Source organism: Myxine glutinosa, chromosome 9 (genome assembly GCF_964187855.1).
Source record: "Myxine glutinosa chromosome 9, kmMyxGlut1.1, whole genome shotgun sequence".
Taxonomy (NCBI): domain Eukaryota; kingdom Metazoa; phylum Chordata; class Myxini; order Myxiniformes; family Myxinidae; genus Myxine; species Myxine glutinosa.
The window spans coordinates 113,024,058-113,048,922 of record NC_136269.1 but is presented as its reverse complement, the minus strand read 5'-3'; the positions used below and the strand labels follow the sequence as shown (position 1 = coordinate 113,048,922).

Sequence of the window (24,865 nt, the reverse complement as noted above, 5' to 3'; positions counted from 1 at the left end):
CAGTTAACTAAAATCACACACACACACACACACACACACACACACACACACACACACACACACACACACACACACACACACACACACACACACACACACACACACACACACACACACACACACACACACAGATGTACAGGCACACACAGATGTACAGGCACACACAGATGTACAGGCACACACAGATGTACAGGCACACACAGATGTACAGGCACACACAGATATACAGACACACACAGATATACAGACACACCCACAGATATACCGACACACATACAGATTATACAGACACACACACAGATATACAGACACACACACAGATATACAGACACACGCACACACACAGATATACAGACACACAGATATACAGACACACACAGATATACAGACACACATACAGATTATACAGACACACACACAGATATACAGACACATGCACACACACACAGACACATGCACACACACACACACACACAGACACACGCACACACACAGCTATACAGACACACACAGATATACAGACACACACAGATATACAGACACACACAGATATACAGACACACACACAGATATACAGACACACACACAGATATACAGACACACACACAGATATACAGACACACACACAGATATACAGACACACACACAGATATACAGACACACACACAGATATACAGACACACACACAGATATACAGACACACACACAGATATACAGACACACACACAGATATACACACACACACACACACAGATATACACACACACACACACACACACACACAGATATACACACACACACAGATAAACAGACACACACACAGATATACAGACACACACACAGATATACAGATATACAGACACACACACAGATATACAGACACACACACAGATATACAGACACACACACAGATATACAGACACACACAGATATACAGACACACACACAGATATACAGGCACACACACAGATATACAGACACACACATATATACACACACACAGCCACACACACACACACACACACACACACACACACACACACACAGACACACACACAGATATACAGACACACACACACAGATATACAGACACACACACAGATATACAGACACACACACACAGATATACAGACACACACACAGATATACAGACACACACACAGATATACAGACACACACACAGATATACAGACACACACACAGATATACAGACACACACACAGATATACAGACACACACACAGATATACAGACACACACACATATACACACACACACAGATATACAGACACACACAGATATATATACACACACACACACACACACAGATATACAGACACACACAGATATACAGACACACACAGATATACAGACACACACAGATATACAGACACACACAGATATACAGACACACACAGATATACAGACACACACACAGATATACAGACACACACACAGATATACAGACACACACACAGATATACAGACACACACACAGATATACAGACACACACACAGATAGACAGACAGACACACACACACACAGCCAGACAGATACACAGACACACACTTCTGGAATTTCTCATGACAGAATGAAAAAGAATACAAACGATTAACAATGGGTAATGAAGACAAAATGAGTACGAGGAGAGGTAAAAATGAAGATTACTTAATAAATAATGTACGAGGAACACATGGAAAGACAACGGAGCCTGCACGTTTATCAGCAGACATCTAAAGACCGGAAATAGACAAACCGGCAGTACAGCACTGTACAACATTGTGGGACACAGACAGAGACGATACATCGTGATCGTCCATTCGTCATCACTTTTATTAAAAATCGGAAGCACAGCACAGCTCACCTTCGTTTAGGACTGTGGTCAAAGTGCTGTCAATGGGCAAGAGAAATCGGGAGTGAGATGGAGAAACGGGCAACACGCGACTTTTCATTCATTCAACCTTGCGCATCATGGAAATCTCGCGTCCGGAACGTTGCGAATGTTTCCTCATAGCCACCGTAAAGCCAACTTCCGGTGACCGAGAGTAACCTCCACGATGACGTCAAAGCGTTGGGCGATCACCCGACCGACGTGACGACGTTGGGAATTTTACTTTGGGCGAAATCATAAATCATATAACATTTTGCGTTCAGGTGAAACTCAATAGGAGATATATATATATTTTTCTTGATCAGGAATAAACACCATTGAAAATTCTCAGTAAAAATGCGTTAAGTATAATTAAGTAATTATTGGTGGTCACAATAAACTGCAAAACGTACAAACATAAACACACACAAACACACACACACAGGCAGTTTTACTTTCTCATTGATCTCAGTTTTCAGAAAGCATACACATATAAGTTTATCCCCTCAACACGTAAAGATAACCAGATTTACAGATAACCCCACATAACCACCTCACAGATAACAAGATTTACAGATAACCCCTCACAGATAACAGATAACCCCTCACAGATAACAGATAACCCAGATTTACAGATAACCCCTCACAGATAACCAGATTTACAGATAACCCCTCACAGATAACAGATAACCCCTCACAGATAACAGATAACCCAGATTTACAGATAACCCAGCTTTACAGATAACCCCTTATAACCCCTCACAGGTGACCAGATTTACAGATAACCCCTCACAGATAACAAGATTTACAGATAACCCCTCACAGATAACCAGATTTACAGATAACCCCTCACAGATAACACATAACCCCTCACAGATAACACATAACCCCTCACAGATAACAGATAACCCAGATTTACAGATAACCCAGCTTTACAGATAACCCCTTATAACCCCTCACAGGTGACCAGATTTACAGATAACCCCTCACAGATAACACATAACCCAGACTTGCAGATAACTCCTCATAACACCCTCACAGATAACAGATAACCCAGATTTACAGATAACCCAGCTTTACAGATAACCCCTTATAACCCCTCACAGGTGACCAGATTTACAGATAACCCCTCACAGATAACACATAACCCAGATTTACAGATAACTCCTCATAATACCCTCACAGATAACAGATAACCCAGATTTACAGATAATCCAGCTTTACAGATAACCCCTTATAACCCCTCACAGATGACCAGATTTACAGATAACCCAGCTTTACAGATAACCCCTTATAACCCCTCACAGATTACCAGATTTACAGATAACGCCTCATAACCTCTCACAGATAACAAATAACCCACTTTTACAGATAACTCCTTTCAACCTCTCACAGATAACAGATAACCAGATTTACAGATAACACACAGATAACTCAGCTTTACAGATAACCCCTTATAACCCCTCACAGATGACCAGACTTACAGATAACCCAGCTTTACAGATAACCCCTTATAACCCCTCACAGATTACCAGATTTACAAATAACGCCTCATAACCTCTCACAGATAACAGATAACCAGATTTACAGATAACCTCCTCACAACCACCTCACAGGTAATAGATAACCTAGCTTCACAGATAACACACAGATAACACAGCTTTACAGATAACACACAGATAACCCAGCTTCACAGATAACACACATATAACCGAGCCTTATAGCTAACACACAGATAACCTTGCTTCACAGATAACATACAGGTAACCCAGCTTCAGAGACACCACACAGATAACCTAGTTTTGCAGATGACCCCTCATAATCTGCTCACAGGTAACAAATAACCCTGATTTACAGGTAACCCCTCATAACGCCTCACAACCTCTCACAGATAGCACATAACCTAGCTTTACAGATAACCCCTTATAACCCCTCACAGATGACCAGATTTACAGATAACACCTCACAGATTAACAGATTTACAGATAACCCCTCATAACCCCTCACAGATAACAAATAACCCACTTTTACAGATAACTCCTTTCAACCTCTCACAGATAACAGATAACCAGATTTACAGATAACCCCCTCACAACCACCTCACAGGTAATAGATAACCTTGCTTCACAGATAACACACAGATAGCCTAGCTTTACAGATAACACACAGATAACCCAGCTTTACAGAAAACACACAGATAACCCAGCTTTACAGATAACACACAGATAATCCAGCTTCACAGGTACCACACAGATAACCCAGATTTACAGATAACCCCTCATAACCACCTGACAGATAACAGATAACCCAGATTTACAGATAACCCATCATAACCCCCTCACGGGTAAAAAATAACCCCGATTTACCAATAACCTCTCATAACTGCTCACAGATAACAGATAACCCAGCTTTACAGATAACCTGTCATAACCCCCTCATAGATAACAGATAACCCATCATAACCTACTCACAGGTAACAGATCACCCATCATAACCCCCTTATAGCTAACAGATAACCCCAAGTACTATATCCCGGTCGCAATGCTTTGTCTCCTTGTGTTCACAATCGATGATATCAGCAGGTCATACATGAGCGTTATGTCCTTGTTTTCAGTGATTACTTTTCGTTCATGTTTCCATGAGTTTTTTTGAAACTGGGATGTTGATTTTTTTTTTTCTAGCTGTGCAAGTGGGTTACTCTACATGTTCTGATTTCAGTTGTTGTTTTTACATCTGGAGAGGAGTTGACTCATGCTTTCTGTTTCTACCGTGTAGAACCTACACCTGTCCGATTGACTAAGTCCCGCCATTTTCCTAAAGCCATTGGTACCATGTCCTCAGTATTGGACAATTATTATGAGTCATTCTCCATCCCATTAGAGATGACCTCTTCTCCGTCATTCCAATGAGCCTTCTTTGTCTAAACTAAATCTGTCCAATTCCTTTTTGTATTTCCCTGCTCTTTTATCGTTCTCCCAGTTATCAGTGCATATCTGTTGATATTGCATTTCATAGTTTTTGTACACCGCTCCTATCCTATTCCATCTCCAGGTGCTGCGTGGCGTCATCACCGGGCACCAAAGGGGGCCTGGCGATGACATGCACCAAAAGGTTTTCGGTTTTAACTCCGTTTGTTTGTTTGTTTGTTTGTTTTCTTGTTTGTTTGTTCGGGCAATATCTCAGCCATCCTTTGAACAAGGAAGCTTAAATTTGGGCACAATAGTGAGCACGTTCTTTGGCGAAAACGTTTTTTAATTTTTTTATTAATCGATTAATTGATTAATTACTTAATTATTATCGATTTATTGAGTACTTATTTATTTTCTTTCTCGTCTGGGCAATATCTCAGGCACCTTTTGAGTTAGGAAGCTGATATTTTGACATGACAATGACCAAATGATTTGGGTGTGAAGGGTATTTTCGATTTATCAATTTATTGATTGATCAATAAATTATTCGATTAATTTACTAATTCATTCATTTTCAAAAAGTTATAGATTCGGATGAAATGTTGGTGGTTTAGGTATGCTATCAGCCCATTGATTAAGAAATTAGTTGTTTTACAAGTATTATTTATTTATTATAATTATTAATGATTTTTTTTTTCTTCTAACCTTTTCTGGCTTGCTGTCTTCATGTTTGTGTGCAAATTGTATTCTGTAGTCTGTCGAATTATTCACGTCTTCGGTCAATCCCCCCCCCCCCCCCTTCTAACCCCCTCCTCCTTCCCACGCCTCCTCCCCCCGGGCCCTCTCCCTTCCACACATCTTCCTGCTCTCGGATGTTGTGTGTGTGTGCTTCCCCTTTTCTCCCCATCTTGTCTTCCGCTCCCTCTTTTTGTGTATTTTGTTTGTCTGGTCGATTTGTTTGTGAAGTTAATGTTAGCTCTTTCACGAGCCTCGATTCAGTATACAAAAAAAAAAAAAAAAAAAAAAAAAAAATCCAACAGTTGTCATTCTGTGAACTTGGTTGAGTTCCATCAGACCGCCACATCCTTCTCATCTTGGCAGCTATATTCTTGGAAAGCATTGGTTGTGTAGAACATTTTGTGGCTCGTGAGGAGTTTCCTTCTTTTGATATCTAGCTCACCTCTTCTTAGGTCAGCTCGATATCAAAACAAAATTATTCCACAAAAAAATATTCCTCAAGTGAAAGGGAACACTGGTACTGCAAGTTGGTTTACTTATTTTGATTTTGTTTCTTCCAAGTTCCAAGTAAAAAACAAATTCTACAAATTTCAGGAAATTAATTAAAAATACAAAACTAGAATATCTTGGTTGGATAAGTGACCACCCCCTTATAATAGCAATGGTAAATTAGCTCAGGTGTAACCAATCACCTTCAAAATGACCCACTAAGTTAATTGGCCCCCACCAGTGTTAAATTGTAGTGATTCTGATTATTTCAGAATAAAATCAGCTGTTCCTGTAGGTTTCCTCTGCTGGGTAGTGCATTTCACAGCAAAGACTCAACCATTAACACCAAGAAGCTTTTAAAAGACTTCTGGGATGAAGTTGTGGAAAAGCATCGATCAGGGATGGGTATAAAATTATTTCAAAGGCCTTGAATATCCCTTGAGGCATAGTCAAGACAATCATTAAGAAGTGGAAGGCATATGGTACCACCAAGACCCTGCCTAGATCAGGCCTTCCCTCCAAACTGGATGAACAAGCAAGGAGGAGACTGATCAGAGAGGCCACCAAGAGACCAAGCATGCCACAAGTCTGGCCTGTATGGTAGGGTGGCAAGAAGGAAGACATTATTCAAGAAAGCCCACCTTGAGTCCTGTTTGAGGTATGCAAAAAACTACTCCGGAGATTCTGAAGCCATGTGGCAAAAAGTTTTGTGGTCTGACAAAACCAAGATGGAACTCTTTGGCCTAAATGCAAAATGTTACGTTTGGAGCAAACCCAACACAGCACATTACTCAAAGAACACCATCCCTACTGTGAAGCATGGTGGTGGCAGCATCATGTTATGGGGATGTTTCTCATCAGCTGGGACTGGGGCACTTTTCAGGATAGAAGGGAAAATGGATGGAACAAAATACAGAAAAATCCTCGACGAAAACCCGCTGCCCTCTGCAAGAAAGCTGAAATTGGGACGGAAGTTCACCTTTCATCATGACAATGACCCGAAGTACACAGCCAAAGTTACACTGGAGTGGCTAAGGAACAAAATGATAAATGTCCTTAAGTGGCCCTGTCAGAGCACTGACCTAAATCCAATGGAAAATCTGTGGCATCACTTGAAGATTTCTGTCCATCAACACTTCCCACACAACGTAACTGAGATTGAACAGTTTTGTACAGAGGAATGGGCAAATATTGCCCGATCAAGGTGTGTAAAGTTTGTGGAGACCTATCCCGAAAGATGCATAGCTAAAATTGCTGAAAAAGGTGCTCTTCCACCAAGTATGGACTTGGGGGGGGGGGGGGGGGGGTTGTGGGTTACGAATGTGTAAGTAAAGGTGGAAATAGTCTGATTTAGTGCAATTTAATTTCAGGCCATAGTATAAAACAAGCTTCTAAGCACAAGAATTTGGGCACAGTGATAGGTAACAAATTGAAATGGAGCAATAATTCCCAAGTGTTCGCCGGTAAAGCAAACCAAAGATTATACTTTTAAAGGTAACTAGCAGAGTATCCGCTCTATGGGTGATCTTGTTCTGAACGTACAACATGCTCTTCTTGACATTCACGGATTTTTGGTTGACATGTCATGACAGCTTGACATTCTTCATCATTGGGAGATAGGGCCAAAAACGATGTATAGCACGATATATCCAAAAGTTGTGGACGATTCGGACGAAACTTGGTGGACAGGTTGAGTGTGTGACAAGAAAGAATTGCTTCAATTTTGGTGAAGATCCAGATCTGGATCCGGCTAGTAGAATCTTTTAAGTGATTCTTCACCATTGAGTGATAGAGCTAAAACCGATACATAGCAGGATATCTCAAAAAGTTATGGATAGATCTGGACGGAACTTGGTGGACCGGTTGCGTGTGTGACAAGGACTAATCGATTCGATTTTGGTGAAGATCTGAATATGTATTTGGATACGATAATTATTTAGTTTTCAAGTGATTCTTCACCATTGAGTGATAGGGCTCAAATCTATACATAGCACGATATCTCAAAAAGTGATGGACGGATTTGGACGAAACTTGGTGGACCGGTTGGGTGGGTGACAAGGACAAATCGATTCGATTTTGGTGAAGATCTGAATATGGATTCGGATACGAGAATTTTTTCCGATATTTGATCATCCTTTTAACAGTCGCTTAGGTTGTTTTACACTGAACGGAAAACTTATTGGCATTACATGGCGATTGTGAATATAACACTTCCCAAGTTGCTTACCAAAATGGCGGACGTATTTTTTTTTTCAGGTTACAATTATGGGTGGCATCAGGCCAGCTGTCCAACCAAAAGGTGAAGAGTGGGCATACATACAAACACTTGCTCCATTATAATGTTAAGTCGGGGAGATAGAGGAATATCTAGAGCCAGGTAGATCTGCATAGGTAGGCACTCGACTGTCGTGATAGGGAATCTACCTGTAATAGCCGGCGAAGCCGGTGTTGTCAATAAACGAGTACGTATTATGTTGAAAACCTGATTATGCCTTGGCTCGAGAATCCGAAGCGCAGTGGGCGCAGCCACCTTGCGGATGCGGAAGTATGCATAACAAATTTAAAACGTTCATTAGGAGTTTCTTTCACCCGTCGTCATTTGATTCACAATCTTATGCACCTCCGATGTATTAATAAAATAATTTAAGACCAACATCGGCCCGCACGGGCCTGGTTATCTTCAACAAAACGCGTCACCAAACACCGGACCCAATGAGAGTCGAGCATTTGCAAAAATATTTCTAAAATGAAAGCGCTCAATGGAGACCGCCATCGACCGGATGCGGAAGTTTGCATAAAACAATTGCGAAAAAGTTCAATAGGAGTTTGTTTCACCCGTCGTTCTTTGATTCACAATCTCATGAAACCTCTAATTAGTAATTAAAATACGTTAAGACCAACCTCGTTATCTTCAACGAAAATCGTCATCAAGCACCAGAACCAATGAGATTCGAGCATTTGAAAAAATATTATTACGCGTTTCGGAGGGTGAAAACAGCGTCAAATATTCTAAAATTGACGAAGAATTAATTTTTAGAAATCTCGCGGCCGTACGGGATAGTTTTTCACGGCCAGAAATATGGTATAAGCGGTTTACATATTTAGTTTAGAAATACGGATAGTTTTTCACGGCCGGAAATATCCGAAGTTGAGATGGAATTCACCGAATTAATCACTGCAAGCTAACGTCTTCTGGTGGAGGAAGCTGCCGTGCCCGGAGAGTCAGAGAACCAGCCCTGGCGCCTGACAGCGACTGAAGTTAGAAGACTACACACTTACTGTGAAAACGTATTGTAACGAATTTGGAAAGTGTAAAGAATGTGAGAACTGGTTTGCTGTGTTTTAACTGGCCCTCGTAGAGTAAATAAGATCGAAAGACGTCCACCTAGTTAATTCCATGAACCTACAGACAGGCCACGATATATCTTTTTAAATAGCTTATTTCCTTATTCTATGTAGGCTAAATATGTGTTTCCCACTAGATTGACTCTGCATTGCATCAAACGAAATAAGCGTAGGCCCCTCAGATGATCCATGGCAGCTCAAGTGCCAGGGATTCCCCCACTTGAGCTTTGACAGCAACCGTTTATTGCAGTACTGAACTGCTGTGCAACGTGACGGCGCATTACCTGCAGCTGCTGACCGGTTTTCGGCATTTGCGGCCATTACGAACAAGGGGAGTGGCTAGAGAAGACGGGTCGCCCCCCTCGTCATAGGGGGGAGGAGTAAGTCGGCCCCGCTCATCCAACCCAGAACAAGGGGTTTGGCTAAGAGAGGGCGGAGCGGGAACGCCCGAGAGAGTGCGCGAAGGTTCGGTGAGAAACCAATATAAACCGCCGCGGGACGCCCTCCGTCCTCTTACTCTCTGGCTCTGACCCCGTCCTCTTGCTCTTACTCTCTGGCTCTGACCCCGTCCTCTTGCTCTTACTCTCTGGCTCTGACCCCGTCCTCTTCCTCTTGCTCTGACCCCGTCCTCTTGCTCTGACCCCGTCCTCTTGCTCTGACCCCGTCCTCTTGCTCTGACCCCGTCCTCTTGCTCTGACCCCGTCCTCTTGCTCTGACCCCGTCCTCTTGCTCTTACCCCGTCCTCTTGCTCTTACCCCGTCCTCTTGCTTGCTGTCGCTCGTTGTTGCTGGGGAGAAGGAAGACGCCTGAACGAGCAGGTGTGACCGAGCCTGCGAGCCATCGTGCGACCAGCTGCGCTGCAGCTAAGGGGACGCAGGCCACGAAAAGGGCGCGCCAGGCAGCAATCCACGCTGGACCCTCCATTGCCTCCCAAAACAACCATCCATCCTCAAGCCATACCTGCCTGCAATTTCCCCCGTGTAAGTGTGAACGTCGTCTGTCTTGAATGTTGTCCTGGGGTTTATAAGTAAACTGCATAGTATAAGCAAATGATTTCCCTGTGTCACCTGCTTCTTCCATCCATTGCTTGTAAATAACTTGATTGCTCCTTTTTGCTTGTGTGTGTATAATAAATCTGTTCTTCCTCTGTACTCTGTCTTCCTCCTCTCTTCCTTCTCTTTCGGTCGCTTTAGAGGTTTCCAAATTGAATACCCGTGGCGCGATTTGGTCAACGTTTGGGGGAGTCGGGCTAATCGGGGATCCTGTAACGGTCGCGGTTGACCATCCGCTCGGCCCAAAGTAACATCTTGTCCGTGACCCGTAACAGTATGTTAAGCCCAGTTAAAAATAGGCCTTAAGCTAGCACATCGTATAGTTACTTCCTTAAGCTTCTTGTGACATTTATTGTATTGTATGCAGGTATTGCCATTGGGGAGGACTGTCTGCTCTTCTCTTTTACCAAGTCTTACCAGGTACGGTACCTACTACACCTACCAACTACCTACCTACCTACTACCAACTACCAACCTACTGATGCCATGGTGATGGGTAAAATAGTGGCAAGAGGTATGCAGGTATTGGGGAGGACTGTCTGCTCTTCTCTTTTACCAAGTCTTACCATGTACGGTACCTACTACCTACCTACCTACTACCAACTACCTACCTACCTACTACCAACTACCTAACCTACTGATGCCATGGTGATGGGTAAAATAGTGGCAAGAGGTTTTTGCTTCGCCGGCTCATTGCGGCTTTGCAGTCGGTACTAGTAGCCGGCGAAGCCGGCGTTGTCAATAAACGAGTACGTATTATGTTGAAAACCTGATGATGCCTTGGCTCGAGAATCCGAAGCGCAGTGGGCGCAGCCATGTTGCGGGGGCGGAGGTATGCATAACAAATTTAAAACGTTCATTAGGAGTTTCTTTCACCCGTCGTCATTTGATTCACAATCTTATGCACCTCCGATGTATTAATAAAATAATTTAAGACCAACATCGGCCCGCACGGGCCTGGTTATCTTCAACAAAACGCATCACCAAACACCGGACCCAATGAGAGTCGAGCATTTGCAAAAATATTTCTAAAATGAAAGCACTCACTGGATGGAGTGCTGGAGACAGCCATCGACCGGATGCGGAAGTTTGCATAAAACAATTGCGAAAAAGTTCAATCGGACTTTGTTTCACCCGTCGTTCTTTGATTCATAATCTAATGAAACCTCTCATTAGTAATTAAAATACGTTAAGACGAACCTCGTTATCTTCAACGAAAATCGTCATCAAAGACCAGAACCAATGAGATTCGAGCATTTGAAAAAATATTATTACGCGTTTCGGACGGTGAAAACGGCGTCAAATATTCTAAAATTGACGAAGAATTATTTTTTAGAAATCTCGCGGCCGTACGGGATAGTTTTTCACGGCCAGAAATATGGTATAAGCGGTTTACATATTTAGTTTAGAAATACGGATAGTTTTTCACGGCCGGAAATATCCGAAGTTGAGATGGAATTCACCGAATTAATCACTGCAAGCTAACGTCTTCTGGTGGACGAAGCTGCCGTGCCCGGAGAGTCAGAGAACCAGCCCTGGCACCTGACAGCGACTGAAGTTAGAAGACTACACACATACTGTGAAAACGTATGTTAAGCCCAGTTAAAAATAGGCCTTAAGCTAGCACATCGTATAGTTACTTCCTTAAGCTTCTTGTGACATTTATAGTATTGTAAGCAGGTATTGCCATTGGGGAGGACTGTCTGCTCTTCTCTTTTACCAAGTCTTACCAGGTACGGTACCTACTACACCTACCTACTACCAACTACCTACCTACCTACTACCAACTACCTAACCTACTGATGCCATGGTGATGGGTAAAATAGTGGCAAGAGGTATGCAGGTATTGGGGAGGACTGTCTGCTCTTCTCTTTTACCAATCTTACCATGTACGGTACCTACTACACCTACCTACTACCAACTACCTACCTACCTACTACCAACTACCTAACCTACTGATGCCATGGTGATGGGTAAAATAGTGGCAAGAGGTATGCAGGTATTGGGGAGGACTGTCTGCTGTTCTCTTTTACCAAGTCTTACCAGGTACGGTACCTACTACACCTACCTACTACCAACTACCTACCTACCTACTACCAACTACCTACCTACCTACTACCAACTACCTAACCTACTGATGCCATGGTGATGGGTAAAATAGTGGCAAGAGGTTTTGGCTTCGCCGGCTCATTGCGGCTTTGCAGTCGGTACTAGTAAGTTCTATGTTTAGCCCGGATGTCCGTGTAAGTGCGTATCTGTGTCCCCACCGCGAGGGGTGGGGCATGCTAATTAGTACAGGGATTATGGGTAAAATTCCCTCGTTTGTCGTCCTCTCTGTCGCCAACCCAGTGTCCATTATGGCAATGCACTCATATAGACATTTACATAGGTCCCTTAGTGCACACATTAATTAAATCCCCTCCCTTACAAAAATACTTATAGGAAAGGCAAGCAGGAAGCAGCCGCGTACAACGCCGGCGTGGGCGTCAAACATCGTGTAAGGCAAGCAATAGCCATGCCCAGGGAACGTGTGATTGGTTGAGGCAGAAGGCATGAACATTCGGCCAATCGGGGCGGACGGCGCCAAACGACCATTTAGAAACAGGTCGCTAGTTGGAGGAAGACAAGAGCGCCGGTGATGTCGGAAGGCGGAAGGCGGGAAAGATCAGAAAGAAGGGCAGAACGGATTGGTAACACGAAAGAATTGACGTCAGACCACGGGAGACAAAACGGGTGTTCCGCGGGCATTGTGAGTTTGTGCTGGTTCTTTGTTCGGGAGGCTCTTCGTTCTGTGCTTGTGCTTCGAGTGTTCGGTGATCGGCTTCGCTGGTTCTTCTTCCCTGCATTCTTCCCTGGTGGTCGTTGGCCTCTTCCCTGAATCTTCGTGGTGCTTTTGGTTCTTCTTGGTGCTTGGAGCGAGGCTGGTGCTGGGAGCGAGGCTCGGTGCTGCGAGCGAACGGGACCTCGTGTGCGACCGACTAGGGGCGAGCGAGGCGTGCCGCTGAGCAGACAAGGCCACTGAGCAGGTGGCTTGGGGCCCAGCAGAGCGTGGGCGAGGCGGACGTAGGCTTCTTTGCGCCAGCATCTGAGCCAGACGGAGCCGCGTTGGACGACGGACACACCACTGCAGACAGATAAGATGCACCACCACCACATCTCACACAAATACACAAAGAACGTTTTATTTTTTTGATTCCTCCTTTGTCCTGTTGTTAAGTCTGGTGTGTGGACGTCCCGATTTAGGACATTTCTTAACCGGCGCATATTTTCCAGTCCCGATATATATTATTAGATAAATCCATGTATTATTTTCTTTCATTTCAAATCCCGTGTCCATTTTGAGTTCATTCCCTGCAGGATCGAGGGCTGCCGTCGGGGCGTCAGGTAAGCGCTTGCCGCTTCTTCCTCTTCCTTCTTCCGCTCGTACTTTTATAGTCGAATCCGTCATTGATCGTCGCCTCCATTAAAACCCATTTGGGCCATCCGCGATCCTCCGGTATTAACAGAGGGATTCGTGCGACAATTGGTGTCAGGAAATAGGGATACGGGCCCGATGGACAAATTTATTTTTTGTCCGCGGCTGCGATTGACACGGTCGGATGTACATCGCGCCCGGCATTCGGATGCAAAATTTGTTATAGTCGGAGGCGATAAATTTGCATAGTCAATCGGTGCGCGGGACGTGAACTAATCTAAGTCAGTTAAAATCGAAATCGGTTTCTGAGGTAAAAGGAAGCGCGGGGAAGCTACCTCTTATTCACGGATGGAAGAGGTACGCAATATGGAAGAAAGGGTGGAAGATGGGGATAGCCTTGGAAGTGGGTCGGAGGTAGTTTGCGTGGAGCATAGTAATGGAGCTACCCCCGCTCTCAAGGCGGCTCCGATAGATCTCCAGACAATGGTAAATTTATTAAAGGCTCAGAGTGAGCGAATGAGTAATGAGATAAGGGGATTGAGTGATAACTTGGATGCCCATTATGAACGAATGGATGCTTGTAGTGAGCGAATGGGAATTACAATTGATGAATGTACGAGTAAATTGAAGGAAGGACGAACGAATGGGGCCCAGGAGAAGCCAGGGGTGGCAGAATCGGACGCAAATCGGGGGGAGTCAACTGGGACAATGGAAGAGAGTACAGCCCATGCAGATGTGCATGGGGCTCAGGAGCCGGGAATGGCAATTGAAGTGAATGGGGAAGGTAGAAATTTTAATGGGGAATGTTTGATACATGGTGGCCTGGAGGGTTATTGGGGCCGGATGGATGTCACAACACCCCGAACGGGGGATGGATTGGAGTCCTTGCTGCCCAGGTGCTGGAGTCCTTGCTGCCCAGGTGCAGTGGTGCAGAGCAAGAGGGTGTAACAATTGGGGGGGGGGGGGGGGGGTCCGAGTAATGGAGGCGGACCGGGTATTTATTGGGGAAGGCCTGTCGGGGCCAGAACTGATTGGTGATGGGGATGAGCATGATGTGACACAGCCATTGGAGACCTGGGACAATACCAGCAAGGTAAAGGTTGACCAGTCCCAAAGGAGTTTGGGGGAGGATGTAAGTCGGTCCGAGGAGGCGGTTGAAGTGACAGAGGGGACCCTCACCATGCACTACAATTTGGTAACGGAGGCTCCGAAATTGGATAACCAGTTGGGGGAGTGTGTTGGCTCCGTGCTGGATTCGGACGGAGATGAGTCGGGAGATCGAGCCTCAGACAATTTAGTCCCCATAGGGAATTTGGAGCAGCTGCAGGGAGGGGCAGAACAACCTGAGGGGGTTGCTACCTGTAGCTGCGGTTATTGGATGCACGAGGCTAAAATTGTTAAAAGGAAATTTAGAATTAAATGGAAATGGGAATTTGATGTGGAGCAGCCATGGAGGGAGTTGGTCCCCGGGCTGTGGAATGTGGACCAGGAGAGGTCATTGGGGATGGCCTCGGGTAAAATTTGCCCCTTTCAAAATTTGGGTATGCCAGCCAGCTGGGGGGCTGTGCTGGCGAGATTTGGACGTGGGGTCCAGCCATGGGTGTCATGGTACGACCTGGGCCCCACGGGGGGGTCTGGTGGAGTGTGGCGTCCCTTGTCCATTGGGGTGCAGCCCGAGCAGGTGGCTCGTAATCCTACGGTATTAACCGAGGGATTCGCGCGACAATAATATAGATTGAAAGAATTTCATGTCAATAATAGAAATTTCGATATTTTCTATCAGTTTTTCATTCAAAGTATTCTTACTTTCAGTTTGGTATCAACATTTACTGATTTGTCAAAGGAGAATGTTAAGAAATTGGAAAGATCCAGGAAGACAGGTTTGGGCAGGTTGGTGGTCTTTGTCTTCGACCGACTCTTCTCCGGCCTTGCTCCCCCTGCTCTTTCTGTGCTTTGTCCCCCAAATATTCCTACAGGTCGCACAAGATCTGCCAGCAACCCTCTTATGGTTAAATTGCCAAAATCAAGACTCTCTGCTCACCTTCACTCCTTCATTCCTCTTTACTCCCGCCTCTGGAACAACTCCTCCCTCCAGGTCTTTAAAACAGATCCATAATTCACCCCAGATCCATTTTTTTTAAATACCAACTTCTTTCCTGGAAGTCCTAGCAGTGTCCATTTGTTTTTTTACCTCTCGGACACCCACCCTCCCCTTCCCATGACACCCCCCCCCCTTCCCATACCCGCCCCTCAAGCCCTCACCCTCCCACATATCTCCCGATGTCCCTGTTCTCTGCTGTTGTACTTGTGTGCTTCCCTCTCTCCCCATCTTGTCTCCTGCTCCCTTTATCATGTGTTTTATGTGTCGGTTTGTCTTTATGTGATTAATGTTAGCTCTTACACGAGCCTCGATCTTGAACACAAAAAAAAGACTGCCCAGCGAGTAATACGGATAAACCTACCCTCAATTTGTACATTGTATGAGAAGAGTGCCATGTTGAAGGTTCACGCGATAATGCAGGACCCATCGCACCCGCTTCATGTTTGTTTTTATTTTAATCGTTGAGGCATTCACCTTCGTGCTCCACTTACCTCGTGCTGTCGTTGTGGACTATCATTTGTGCGGAATTAAATTCACATGTTTAACGCTAATGCGAAAAGGACGTGATGCACCCTTTTTGAATTGAATGGTCAGTGAAAGAAAAATTCCCATGTTTCATGTGGACAATAAATTAAAAAGACATGAAGAAAACGACAGTGAAACTATGTGCTTTTCCCACCACAAAGGCAAACGTTTTCCGGATATCAGTTTTAGGTCAGAAGGTAAGGCTTACAACATCCATAATAGGCAATCCAGAAAACAACTTGCTAATCTCAAGACCAAACCCTCTAATCAGTCTTTTCTTAAAGTCCGAGTAGCACTTCTTCAAGCCTGTCTCTGGTGCATGAAAAACTTCCATCCCCTTCCCCACCTCAAATGCCCCAACCTCAGACTTCCAGAGACATGGCAGAATGTCTCAACTAAAACATTTTAAGCTCCAAACCTCAGGTAACCAATCAATTTATTTTTTGGAGTTTTTTTTGTATACAAGATCGAGGCTCGTGTAAGAGCTAACATTGATCACAAAAAGACAAACTGACACAAAAAAAACATGTAATAAAGGGAGCGGGAGACAAGATGGGGAGAGAGAGGGAAGCACACAAGCACAACAGTAGAGAACAGGGACATCGGGAGATCTGTGGGAGGGAGAGGGCTTTGGGGAGGAGGTATGGGAAGGGGGGGGGGGGGGTGGGAGAGGTATAAAACACATGGACACTGCTAAGACTTCCAGGAAAGAAGTCGGTATTTCAAAAAAGTGGATCTGGGGTGAATTAACGGGGGTAGAAAAGATCACGTTTTTGGATGGGGGAAGTGGGGGAAGATTAGAGATGGTGGTGAACAGCTGTTTTAAAGACCTGGAGGGAGGAGTGCGATTGAAGAGAGTGAGGGAGTTTGTTGCAGACGCGGGAGAAAAGAGGAATGAAACAGTGAAGGTGAATAGAAAGTCTTGATTTTGGCAGTTTAACCATGAGGTTATAATAAGTGTTGTGCTTTGTCCCCACCTTACACACTGCTGTCTCAAATCTGTCTATCATACCTGGCAAAGTAGACTAGGTTCTGTCGAGCCTTGACTCATTAGTCGCATCACTGCCCAAGTTCATAAATCCTGCTCTGGTGCTATTGTTTTTCCTTTCTCTCAGACTTTGAGAGTATGTCCTCCTCCAGTTGCAATTCTCATCCACCTGGAAGTCTGCCCACAGCACTCCCATTTAAAAGATGATGAGTCAAGGTTTGACAAATGAAACACCAAGATGACAGCTTATAGCTGGGCAGAGATTCTAACCCAGACAAGACAGCTCAGAGGTGAGTGTGCATACTTCTAGGCTTTCCTGCCAATCATCCCATTCACAAGAATGGTGCAAAAACAGATACTTTGCATTCTAGGTGAGTGAAAGTGTGAAAGGCTATCACACCAAATCTTTGAAAATGAGTAATGGTTCTCAATGTTGTACATCCTCTGGAATACACCCAGCCATTTGTTATTAGCCATTCATAAGCAAAATAGTTTGGTCAATTGTTTTTTTAAATGAAGTTTTTCTGATCTTAGCCATAAGGTATATATATATATACTGAAACACAAAAGAAACTTACCACTTGTTTGAAATGTAATAAAATTGTAACATTTCAAAATAAAACAAACCAACAATTGCTAATTGAAACATTGGCATTTTATTGATGACATGTCAAGTTTTTGACCAAGATACACCATCTCATCAGTTTGTTCTACAGTACAGAACAGCACAGGGTGCAATGTCAGTCCCCTTTCAATAGCGTGTGTGGCCACCATTGTTTTGGATACAGGCAGTGCATCGTCGGCTTATACTGCCTACCAGTCTTTGGATGGATTGCTGCTGGATTCTGTCCCACTCAGTCCTCAATGTCTGAAGCAGCTCTGCCCGTGTCCTGGCCCTGCCAACTACGCATCTCCCAAGCTCATCCCACAGGTGCTCTATGGGATTCAGGTCAGGGGAGAGCGCAGGCCACTGCATGGTGTTGATGTTCTCGCCTTGGAGAAATGCAGTGGTAAAGCGCGCAGCATGGGGACGAGCGTTGTCATGCTGAAAGGTTCTCAGTTCTGGGTGGTCTAGCAGGAATGGCAGCAGATGAGGTCGCAGGATGTTATCCACATACCGCTGGGCGTTAAGATTCCCATCCACAACCACCAGTGGCGTCCTGTACCGGCCTGATATGGCAGCCCACACCATCACACTTGGGCCACCCCACCTGTTGGCTTGACGCACGCAACAATCGGCATATCGCTCGCCAGTTATTCTCCAGACACGCTCACGCCCATCAGGACTGTCCACACAGAACCTTGACTCATCGCTGAAAGCGACCTCGTTCCACTGCGCCAAGGTCCACTGCTGATGCTGCTGGCACCATCTCTGTCGGTTGCGGCGATGGGCAGCCGTCATCACGGGGCCTCTGTATGGTCTTCTGGCAGTCAGACCATAGTCATGCAGTCGTCTTCGTGCAGTATCATTGGAGATCCGTGGGTTTGCACGCCCCGGAGTTTCTGCCGCAGTGTGGGATGCTGGACGGAATCGATCCCGCAGGTGACTTCGGACCATCTGCCTGTCCTGCCTTGCGCTTGCAGTGGTGACTCTTGGCCTCCCTGATCGAGGTCTGTCATCTGCAGAGTTGTGGAGGGTGTCTCTGTCCACCAGGGCCGATATCGTCTGGTGTGAACAGCCAAGGCGACGTGCCACCTCATGGTAGCTCAGTCCAGGGCACGCTGCCGTTGATCCCTTGACAATCGTGGCATGTTGATTGAAATGCCCATTTTGCACTGGCCTTTTTAAAGCCAATATCAAGACATCACGTGCAGCTCATTAAAATCATACCGTACTCCTTGGCTAATCACTGTCAGTCAAAACGGCTGTTCAACAGCTGTGCTATGAAGTGACCATTGAAGGTTCAAGTGACCATCCGTGACCGTTTTGTCTGACAGTGAGGACACTATTGTCCACAAATAAGTTCACACATTTACTACACGCAGTGTTATTGTTGATATTTAAAGGTTTCAAAGGTGGTAAGTTTCTTTTGCGTTTCAGTATATATATATATATATATATATATATATATATATATATATATATATATATATATATATATATATATATATATATATATATATATATATACATATATATATACATATATATATACATACATATATATATATATATATATATATATATATATATATATATATATATATATATATATATATATATATATTGTAACGAATTTGAGAAGTGTAACGGATTTGAGAAGTGTAACAATTTTGAGAAAGTGTAACGAATGTGAAAAGTATGGTTTTGTTGTGTGTAACTGACCCTCGTAAGGTAAAGAATGGTCGCAGCTTGTCCTCTTAGTTAATTCCATAAACCTACACACAGGACACGATATATCCTTTTAAATAGTTCGTCCCTTATTCTCTGTGTAGGCTAAGGATGTGTTTCCCACTAGTTTGACTCTTCATTGCACCGAATTAAATAAGAGTAGGCCCTCTGACGCCCCATGGCAGCTTCCAAGTGCCAGGTTCGCCACTTTGCTGCAATTGCCTCTTTAGGCACTTTGCTGCATTTCCATCTGCCGTCCACTGTGCTGCATTTGACTCCATTACGCACGAGGTAACACCGAAGAAGAAAGGCGGGTCTCCACCTCGTCATAGAGGGGAGGAGTAAGTCAGCCCTGCTCATCCAACCCAGAACGAGGGGTTTGGCTTGAGAGGGCGGAGAGAGAACGTTTGGGGAAGGTTCGAAAAGGGTGAAGGGCGGGGCCTATATAACCCGCCGCGGGACGTTCCCCAAGGGCTGCGAGATACGAGATGAGCTTTTACGGAGATGGGTCCAGGAGATGCGCTGGAGACGATCAGGTGTGACCGAGCCGTCGTGAAACGTGCCGCGCTGCAGGAAAAGCGGACCGGAGCAACGCAAGGAGCGCACGAGGCAGCAGTACAGAGAAAGGAACTTCGCCCGCGCAGTTTGGGACCAAAGCTCGGCTTCTTGACGGCGGTGCCTTCTGGCCCGACCATGCCCAGGACCCGCTGAACCTTCCTTGCCTCTAAAAGCCACCCATCTCCAAGCCATTCATTCCTGCCTGCATTTCCCCGTGTAAGTGTGATCGTCCGTCTGTCTTCAACGTTGTCCTGGGGTTTATTAATTAAGCTTGTATAGGTAAGCTAAAGATTTCACTGTGTGCCTGCTCCTTCCATTTTCTGTATATAACCAACTGCTCTCTTTGCTTTGGCTTGTGAAAATAATTAATAAAACCTGTTATTCCTCCGTACGTCTTCTTCTTCTTCCTCTTTACATTCGGTCGCTTTAGAGGTTTCCATATTGAATAGCTGTGGCGCGATACGGCCAACGTCTGGGTGAATCGGGTGAATCGGGAAAACTGTTCGGCCGCGGTGCCTCCGCTCGGTAAATAACATCTAATCCGCGGACCGTAACAATTGGTGTCAGGAGTGGGATCGGACCCGAAGCGCGCTTAACGCGCTCAAAATTACGAGCTGCTGGAAATTTGTGTTTTAAAGCAAAACCCGAATTTTGAAATCGCGCCATGGCTGGTCAAGGCGACGGGATGCCTGTGGGAGAGATAGACGGGGTAGAATCGACCCAGGACCTCGGGGAAATGTATATGGAGGAGGTGGTTGAGGAGGTTTCAGGCACGCAAAATGGCGTCCTCGCGCACGTGGGTGTAGCGGCACCAAATTTTGCCGCGCCCGCGACCGTAGCAGCGCCACCGGTGGATTTGAACCTTTTTATGATACAAATGAAGGCCCTTATGGACAAGAATCGTGAGCGATTGGAAGCCAAAATGGGTGAGCAAATAAGGGGCGAAGCGAGGGCTCAGAGTGAGCAATTAGGAGTAATGAGGGACGAAGCGAGGGCTGATAGTGAGCGATTGGAGGGTCAAATGGGAGACCAAATTGGAGGTTTGAAAAACAGTATGGGGGGCAAAATGGGCGAAATGGGGGGCAAAATGGGCGAAATGGGGGGCAAAATGGGAGAAATGGGGGAACGGCTAGAAGCTAAATTTGAGGGTTTTGACAAGAAATTTGAGAGTTTAGACAAGAAATTTGAGGGATTAGACAATGGGATAGAGGGGGTGAAACATGGGTTAACGGGGGTGGAAAATAGAATGGCTGCCCAGGAGAATCAGATAGAGGGGGTGAAAAATGGGTTAGAGGGGCTAGAAAATAGGATGGAAGACAAATTGCGGGCAATAGGGGAGCAATCCGCCCGGGAAATCGAACAGATGGGGAACCAGATAGAGGAGGTGAAAATCGGGTTAGAAAGTAAATTGGATGCTCAGAGGGATGAATTGGGACAGATGAGGGTGGCATCTACAAAAGAGAGGGAGGAGATGAAAGAGGAGATACGACGAGGTGTAAGTGAGGAGGTCTCGGGGGGTACGCGAGGAGGTAAAGCGAGGTGAAAAGCGTATAGAGAAAGAGGTGAGAAATGGGACGGCAAAGTTACAAGGGGGAATAGAGGACCTGACGGAGGAGGTGGAACAGCTGACGGTGGGACAGACGGAGTTAGTGGAGCAGGTACAAAAGAACACTGCGGTACTAGGAGGGTTGAAAGCGACACAAAGAGACATCAAGGACGACTTGATAGCGACACAGAGGCAATGTCAGATGGTACGTGAGGGACTGACAATGAGGTTGGACGAGGTGACAGAGGTAATGGAGACAAAGGACCGGCAGGTGAGGATGCACATAGAGACGTTCACGGTAGCCTTAGAGGACGAGATAGAGGAGACGCACCGGGAAATAAAAGAGGTGAAGCAAAAATTAGAGGAAGTGGAAGAAGAGGTGAGTGAAATTAAGAAGAGACGGACAGAAACTAAGAGAGAAATACAGGAGGAGGTGATGGAATATGTACAAGGTCGGTGCCCAAATCGTGATGATGTGCTCGCTAACCAAATAAAGAGTTTGCAGGTGGCGAAGGAGGTGCAGAGACGAGGTGCCAAGGTGAGTGGCGATATACGTGGAAATGTATATGATGAGGAAAGCTTCAGTTGGCTTGGGGGTTGCTTTGGACCCGGGTGTTCGTGAGAGGCCGTTGGTGAAGTGTGCGACAGGTACGGTGTGCGAAAGAGGAGGTGTGCGAGAATGTCCGACTCTGGGGTGTGTGAGGAAAAAGTGCGTGCCGAGGAGTGAGTGTGCTGTCGAGAGTGAGTCGGTCGTAGCGCGTGTGCGAGGGAGCACATGGAAGCGTGTAGTGAGGAGTGTTACAGAGGATGTAACGAAAGAGGGCACGCCTGTGGTGAGGGTTACGGAGGAAGTAACGGGAGAGGATGCGTGGGAAAGGTGTGTAACGGACGGGTGCATGGGGAAAGAGTGCGCTGTCGAAAGTAAGGAAGAATGCACACCTGTGGTGAGTGTTACAGAGGATGTAACGGGAGAGTGTGCGTGAGAAAGGGGTGTAACGGACAGGTGCATGAGGAAAGAGTGCGCTGTCGAGAGTGGTGGTGAAAGTAGTGAGAGTGACACGGAGCGTGAGTTAGTTGTGACAGGTGAGAGAGGATGTACACCTGGAATGGAAGGATGCACACCTGGAATGGTAGAGCGTGTGTGGGAATGCACCCTTGAGTTGGTAGTGAGGCACGTGGTTGGGTGTGCGAGTGAGAGCACACCTGTGATTGTCACAGAGGAGGTGACCGAGAAGGGGGCATGAAGAGGTGTGTTGGTAAGGTGTGCGAACGACGAGTGTGTGCAAAGGTGTTCGGTGGTCAGGTGTGTGACCAAGTCTGTGAGCGGAATGAGTGTACCTGGGTGTGTAAGAGAAGGTGCAATGACGAGGAGCATGGGAACAGCTGGATGTATGAGCAAGGAACGGGCTGCGGGGTGTAAGCATGCAGGTGAGGCATCGACGGTAACTGGGTTAGCGGTTAGAGTGACTTATAGCCGAATCGGGCCCTCGATGCGTGCCGGGTTTCGCGTGCCGCGAGGACCAGCGGGGATCCGAACCACGGCGGGTTCGAAAGGACCGCCGTACGAGATCCACGCTGGGCCGTGCTTGGAACGGCCGCGTCCGTGCTCCACTAGGCGGAACGGGCAGCCCGATAGGAAGGGTCGTCATGGCGACCCCTTTTTGTTGAGGCGTTCCGGCAGGTCGAGATCGGGCCATGGGATGGCTCCGTGCCGAGGTGGTGCGTGGGATCTCGGCCCGGGTAAGCGTCCTTCCCTGCACCGAGTGTCGGACGCATCCAGCCGCCGGCACCAAAGAACCCGCATTCATTGCTCGGCTGTACGAAGCCGAGCTTTAGAAGTGAATTGGCGCACCGAGAGGATCTAGTAAGTAGACGGGTGATGAGGTTAGTGTTTTGGACCCAAAATTAGAAAAAGGCAAAATTTGATGATTGGCAAAGGATTGTCAGTAATGATTGGCAGATGATGGGTAGTGATTGGCAAATTTTTGATTTGTTGAAATTTGATGTGCAAAATTGGTAGTGGGAAGGATGTGATGTGATGTGACCATGTGATGTGACCATGTGATGGGATGGCCAATCCACCATCCCTCACATCGGGGGCAAAGGAGCACGAGAGTTATGCGGTTAATGGCAGTGAAAACTAGCCCGGGTGGGTTTGGATAATGTGTAGGGCCCTAGAGATTGACATTAGGTAACGTTAAGGTTAGGTAGTGACTGATACCTGCAGTGGGGACGCAGGTAGGTTAGGGTGGATGATAATGACGTGGTATGTGCTTAGTTTAAAGGGAAGACGGGGAGCACGAAGTTAGCAGGGCAACAGGTAGTTTAGATGATGCCGTATGAGTGTTGGAGGTGTATTTCAAGTGTATTGAGCAGGGCATGAGTAACTGATTGTGATTGTGAGGAACAGGTGTGATTGCACAGGTGTGCAACTGGACAGGTGTGTGGAGCAGTGTTTGAGTGAGTAATGGTGATGAGTATTGTGCTGACCAAATCGTCCAGGGAGAAGGAGGGTGCAGGTGGCACCAGGTATGATTGCACAGGTGTGCAACAACAGGTGTATGGAGAATGGTTGTGTGAAATACATGGAATGTGGAATACATGGAGTGTGGAATATATGGAGTATTGGAATGGATGGTCGTGGAGTGAGTATGGTGGAAACTATGGAGTGGAGTGGATGGTGCGAAGGTGTGAATGGGGGAAGGATGGACCCCCATCACGGATACCCGGGGCGGGTAGTTTAAGTGTTAGGTAGAGGGTACAGGTAAATTGTGGTTGGATATTGGCATCTGTGGTGCGGATGAGAGAATGGTATTTGGATGGGTGCATTAGTGTTGTGGAAATGGCTGGGCGTGTAGCCTGTTAGTGTGTGTAGTTGGTTTGGGCACTCCACCACTGTGAGGATGTCGGCCAGGTGAGGCCGCAGGTGGGCTCTGGGAGCCGGTAGAGTTGTTGTGGATGGGGCCCGAGGATCCGGAGGACGGACCCGGGTAGCCC

General features: G+C 46.0%; 2 protein-coding genes across 3 annotated transcripts in view; both read right to left on the bottom strand.

Annotated features, from left to right (window-relative positions):
- The window catches only part of ACSL4 (acyl-CoA synthetase long chain family member 4), a 31,945-nt gene extending 29,880 nt beyond the window's left edge, over positions 1-2,065 (bottom strand). The window contains exon 1 of one of the 2 annotated variants that reach the window (XM_068128486.2): positions 1,865-2,065. The gene's annotated coding sequence lies outside the window, so the exon portion shown is untranslated. The remainder of the gene's footprint in view (positions 1-1,864) is intronic. The other variant, XM_068128488.2, reaches the window with a different exon arrangement.
- LOC144893659 (uncharacterized) overlaps positions 1-24,865 on the bottom strand; it is a 1,045,304-nt gene that overhangs the window by 774,365 nt on the left and 246,074 nt on the right. The window lies entirely within an intron of this gene.